The sequence below is a fragment of the Anolis carolinensis genome, chromosome 2, assembly GCF_035594765.1.
Source record: "Anolis carolinensis isolate JA03-04 chromosome 2, rAnoCar3.1.pri, whole genome shotgun sequence".
Lineage (NCBI taxonomy): Eukaryota > Metazoa > Chordata > Lepidosauria > Squamata > Dactyloidae > Anolis > Anolis carolinensis.
The window spans coordinates 311,304,449-311,310,448 of NC_085842.1; positions in this window are offsets into that span (position 1 = coordinate 311,304,449).

The following is a 6,000-nucleotide window of genomic DNA, read 5'->3' on the forward strand; positions in this document are numbered from 1 at the left end:
TGTCATTGAACAACTCCCATCACTTTTATCCACCATGCAGACTGGGGATAATGGGAATTACCAACCAAAAGCACTTTTTTACTCTGAGATTGGGGAAAGGTTAAAGGACATTTAAAGTCAGGCGTCATACCCACAAGCCTTGTATCTCAATTCAAGCCCCACTCTCCTGACGGAACAGAACAAACTACAACCTTCCAGATGTTACTGTATTACCACTTCCATCAGTTCTAGTGTTTAGTGATGAAATGTCAATTATCCAAAGACTTGAATGACACATTCTCTGAATCAGGGCCATAGCCAGAAAAAAATTCCGGAGGAGGGGGGTTGAAACATTTTTTAGCGAATCATGAAGAATAGTTCCATAATGCAAAATAATTTAGAAATCAGGCTCCATCAATAAACTTCAGTGGACACTCATGGGGATTTGGTTAACCAGTTAAAATTCATGAGTAAACCAGGTTTTTTTTAAACCTGAAAAATTTCAGAGGGGGGGATGAACCTCTAACCCCCCCCCCTCCATTGGCTACAGCCCTGCCCCGTATTACAAAGAATAATAAGAGTTGGAGGAAATTTCAAGGGCCATCTGGTCCAATGTCCGGCCAAACAGGAATACACAACAAAAACACTCCTGAAAGATGGCCATCTCTGTGGATCATAATCTGAGACGTGAATTGACACTTGCACCAAAATAATCAATTTTGTAAGGCAACATTTGATAACAATGAGCAACTAGCTGGGGAGTATACTGCCCCATTTCAAAGCATTCTTGAACATCCTTTAAATCTGTATCCATTTCAGGAGGTTGTTGTTGTGTATCATTTTCCTACTAACACCGAATATTTCCACCTCCTTAATCCTGTTATTCCCCTTCCCACTCAAACCCTTTCATCTCATGCAGTCATACAGTGAGATGATTTACTGCCATTACACGGTTTGGTTGGATGAGGAATTACTAAATCCTAAACACCAGTGATTAATCTGTTTTCCAGTAGCATAATATATTGGCATTAATCATTGTCACATATATACCTAACACACACACACAGATATGTACTCAGCACTGCAAAATTCCATGACAGATTATAAACAGGTGTAACATTATAATTTAATAACCAAAATGACTTACAACGTAATACTGCAATCCAAAATACAGCTGTCAGTATTAGAAGCAGAGCTTTCTCTTACCTGTCCCTTCTATTATGTCCCTTTTATGATAATGCAGGAGATTCAAAATTGCTCCAGAAAATAAACAAGGATGCCCTGAACTCACAAGCCCCATAATTATCATAATGTATACTTTCCAATTAAGTAATGAAGGCTGCAATTCAGTGGGGTAGATCTGGTTTTACTGGCAGATCTCTGGTTTTCTGTGAGTAGAACAGCAAGTGTTAATTATCAGTTGTTTAATATCAGAAGCAATCAGATAATCCACCTCTCAGACTATATTTCTAACATGATTTTTGTTTGGAATGCCTTTAACCTCCATTCAATTTTGATGATCCAAAGAAATTCTTGATATCAGATTTAGTTTGGTATGTATTTTTATACCTATAGTAAAGATCTTGGAATTCTAGTAGAGAATTAAAAAAAATCCCAGGGTGTATCTACACTGTAGAATTAACGTGACTTGACACCATGGTTCAATGCTATGGAATCCTAGAAGTTGTTGTTTGGTGAAGCTCCAGAACTCTGACAAAGAAGGCTTGCAAAACTATAGTTCCCATGTTTCCATAGTATTATGCCATGACAGTTAAAGTGGTATCAAACCACATTAATTCTACAGTGTGTACATGCACCCCTAGAGACATTCAACAGTGAAATCTAATGACAGTACTCCATCCATAAAGTTGCCATAGTTGGTATCGACTCAATTAACAACATGCTGATCCTTCATTTCTGTAAATAAATGAAGATTATAAAGCAAAGCCATCTCTGCTGTGGCAACCCAGCAGGGCAATGCCTGCATCTTGGAGGCCTGATAGGTATATCAAATTTATTCCAAGGCCAAGTTATAATTTGGTTTTTTTTATTAAAGTCAGTGAGGGCAGGTATAATGATTTCATCCAAATCTGTACACAGTAGGCCTGCATATTATGGAAGAAATCCATCTCAGGATCCTATAATGGTAATGTAAGATCTGTAATGCTTCTCTAAAAATTTGAAATACTGTAAATCGCCTGTGTTCATTATTTTGGTTTCCCTAATATTCAGTGATAAACCTACTTTTGTTGTTTCTTAACTTTCCTCAATAGTTATTCGAAGTCTTTACGTTTTTTTCTTCTAGTAGTATGTTGCAATCCATGTTTTTTTAAAGATTGTTGATGTGCCACAAATGTTCATGCTTCCATCCTTGGAGTCTAATCCATCTTTTTGTTTGAAATGCACAGCACAGAAATTAAACAAAGAGGCCAATAGATCTATTCATGGCTATTAAGTATGAAGACATAATGAACCTCTATATTTAAAGGCAGTGTACCTCCCAACAACAGATGTTGTGGACAAACAGTAGTGTGACTCAAAGGCAGGCTTGTTGGAGACCTCCTGGTCACCAATGTTGGAAACATGATGCTTGGTTAGCTGGAACTTTGGTCTAATCCACTTTGGTTATATTTTATGCAACTTTCCCCAACATGGGTTGAGCTACAATACCAACCAATTCCATTCTGGATTGCCAGTGGGCCTACTGGGTGAGAGATGATGGAAACTGTAGTCCAGCACAAATACTAGCCAGATTTCCAAATATTGTTCGGCAGCATCATGATGAACAGGGGCAAAGTTTTGTGTCTAGATGTCCGAGGACAAGAAATATGGACTCCTGTTTGTGGCTAATGTCCCTGCATTCTTACCTGTCATATGGGACTGGAAGAGCATTGGGAGCAAAATGAACTTCCCACTGGTTGGATGATTTGTGTGTGTGTGTGTGTGTGTGTGTGTGTGTGTGTGTGTATCAGGAGCGACTTGAGAAACTGCAGGTTGCTTCTGGTGTGAAAGAATTGGCTGTCTGCAAGGACATTGCCCAGGGGATGCCCAGATGTTTGATGTTTTACCATCCTGTGGGAGGCTTCTCTCATGTTCCTGTATGGAAGCTGGAGCTGACAGGTAGGAGCTTGCCTTGCTCCCCAGATTTGAACCACCGACCTTTCGGTCAGCAGTCCTGCTGGCACAAGGGTTTAACCCATTACACAACCAGGGGCTCTGGTTGGATGAGGATAGTAATAATAACAATAACAACAACAACAGCTGTAGACCTGGGTTACTAGCATTTCCTGTCCAATTATAGGTATGCCCCTCTTGATGGCCAGAAATTAATCTTTTAAGCTTCTATATACTAAGCAAGATCGTTGGTCTATTTAGCTTAACATTATATTTTGCATTGGCTTACTTTGAATAAACTGAGATCCTTTCAGCTGGAGGCATCAGAGATTGTATGGATGTGAAGCAACGAAGGGTGTGCCCATGAGGTCTTCATTTCACATCCATACGATTTCCTTATCTATACCCGTAGACCTTTGTGCCCTTCATGTGCAATCTCCGAGAAAGGGAACTACGCAATTATTAAGTGTGTCAAGAGATGATTCATCCAAATAACCTGCCACTAAAGGAACACCTCAAACAGCAGCTTTCCCCAGGCAGGCACCCATTGGACTACAGCTCCCATTACACCGTAAGAGCAGTAAGTGCAGTAAGAGCACAGTGGGCCTTGTAGTTCATGTAGCTCTTTGCTTCAGCCCTTCCATGCCTAGCTGCCTGAACCTGTTTCTCAGCTTGAAATTCCTCCAGTTTTGCCTGGAACCAATATCTCAAGAGTTACAATCTATCACTTGCATTGTCAACATAATGGGAGCTCTTAAAGAACAAGCAGGAGGACTTAGGGACATGGACATTTTCTTTCTGTCCCACCACAGCTGCAAGGCACTAACATGCTTTGGCAGAGAATGCTAAAAACCTGTAAAACTACAACTCCCAGGATTCCATAGCATAGAGCCATAGCTATTAAAGTGGTGCCATGCTGGATTCATTCTATAGTGTAGATACATCCAGAGTGTTTGACTTGAAGGTGCATCTTAATATAGTCTGATCCCACTTTAATGGAAACACTGGCACTGTGCTTCTACAAGGTCTTTGCCTTCTCCACTAAAGAGTGTTGGTACGATGAATGCTGTTTCAGCCATAAAGTGATACCACTTTAGAGCTCAAGGCTATGGCATCCTGGGAGTTGTCATTTCATTTGGTCTTTAGCCTTTTCTAGTACCGCACCAAACTATAAATCCCAGCGTACAAACTGCCTTCCCTCCCTCCTGGCCCAGCCCTCTCAACTGAGCCCGTAAAGCATCCCAAGGCAAAGAAGTTTACCCATGCCTGATTTATACACATAATCCATAAACATAATAAAAGTGAAAATCTGTATGTGTATATGTGGCAGAGGTGTCCTTTATACAGTCAGCTTCCGGCCTCCACAAACAGCTTTAACTCACAGTGCTGGGGAGCCACCAAAGCCCTCCCTCCAAGGACATTGCAGGCTACAATGAGCCACATCCCAGTGTTCCTTTCTCTCTCCACTGATGTGGAATTTGCATGACCCGGCCACTGCCTCTCCCTCAACCCTTTCTTATGCTTTTCTATGGCACACAGCAACTGAACATACTAAAGAGAGAGGTTTGGGAAGAATTCACCATGATTTCTAGGAGTTGTAGGGACTGGAATGTATAATTCACCTGCAATCTAAGAGCACTCTGAATCCCACCAACGATGGACCTGGAATTAACTTGCCACACATCCTTATGCATTTTCTAATGGCAGAATTCATAAAAAAACAAAACAAAAGCAAAGGCTGGGTCCCCCCCCCCCCCAAGAAATAGCTTAACATATGACCAAGCTAATATTACCTAACATCCAAAAACAAACAATGCCCTTTTCAAATAACCTGGGACTCACTGGATACTCGGAGCCTACAATGGCCTAGGGGATAAAAGCCTTGTGACTTGAAGGATGGGTTGCTGACCTAAAGGCTGCAAGGTTAGAATCCCACCCGGGGAAAGCGCAGATGAGCTCCCTCTATCAGCTCCAGCTCCATGCGGGGACATGAGAGAAGCCTCCCACAAGGATGGTAAAACATCAAAAACATCCCGGCGTCCCCTGAGCAACGTCCTTGCAGACAGCCAGTTCTCTCACTCCAGAAGCAACTCAGGTTGCTCCTGACATGAAAAAAAAAAACAACTGGATACCCAAGCTAGTATAAATATAAACATAAACACACACACACACACACACACACACACATATATATATATATATACACACACACACACACACACATACATACACACACACATATATACACATACACATATACACTAGCTTGGGTATCCGATGAGGCCCAGGTTATTTGAAAAGGGCCTTGTTTGTTTTTGGATGTTAGGTAGGTAATATCAGTTTGGTCATATGTTATGCTATATATATATATATGGCTGGAGCTACACTTAAAAATATACCTGTTCAGACTTTCATACAAATGCAACTTAGGAACCCTGTAACTTGGGGACTGCCTGGATAAGTTTGCTCACTTATTTTTGGGCCATTCTGAAAGGACAACACATTGTGCCTCATAACACTAGAGCATGAATCCACTTTAAATCTGGTTTTTGCCTCCTGCAGAATTCTGGGGTTTGTAGTTTGGTGGGGCCCAGGACCTGTCTGGCTGAGCTGTTTAAAGCCCCCTCCCTAAAGTGGATTTAAAATGGATTTAACGTGGATCCAAGCTCTTGTGTGATGAGGTCCAGGGATTTCTTTGGTGTCGCCATGGGATCTTTTTGGCTGTAGCGCAAAAAGTGTATATAATTTCCCCAAACTTGGGAACTTGGCTGCGGGTTTCCCTTGAAGGGAAGGAGGGAGGGAAGGGTCCTCGTCCAGCAGAGGGCGAAGCCTGCCTTCATTTCTTCTTTCTTTCTTTCTTTCCTTCCTGAAGCGTCTCCATCCAAAGGCAGCCTGTGCGCCAAAGGA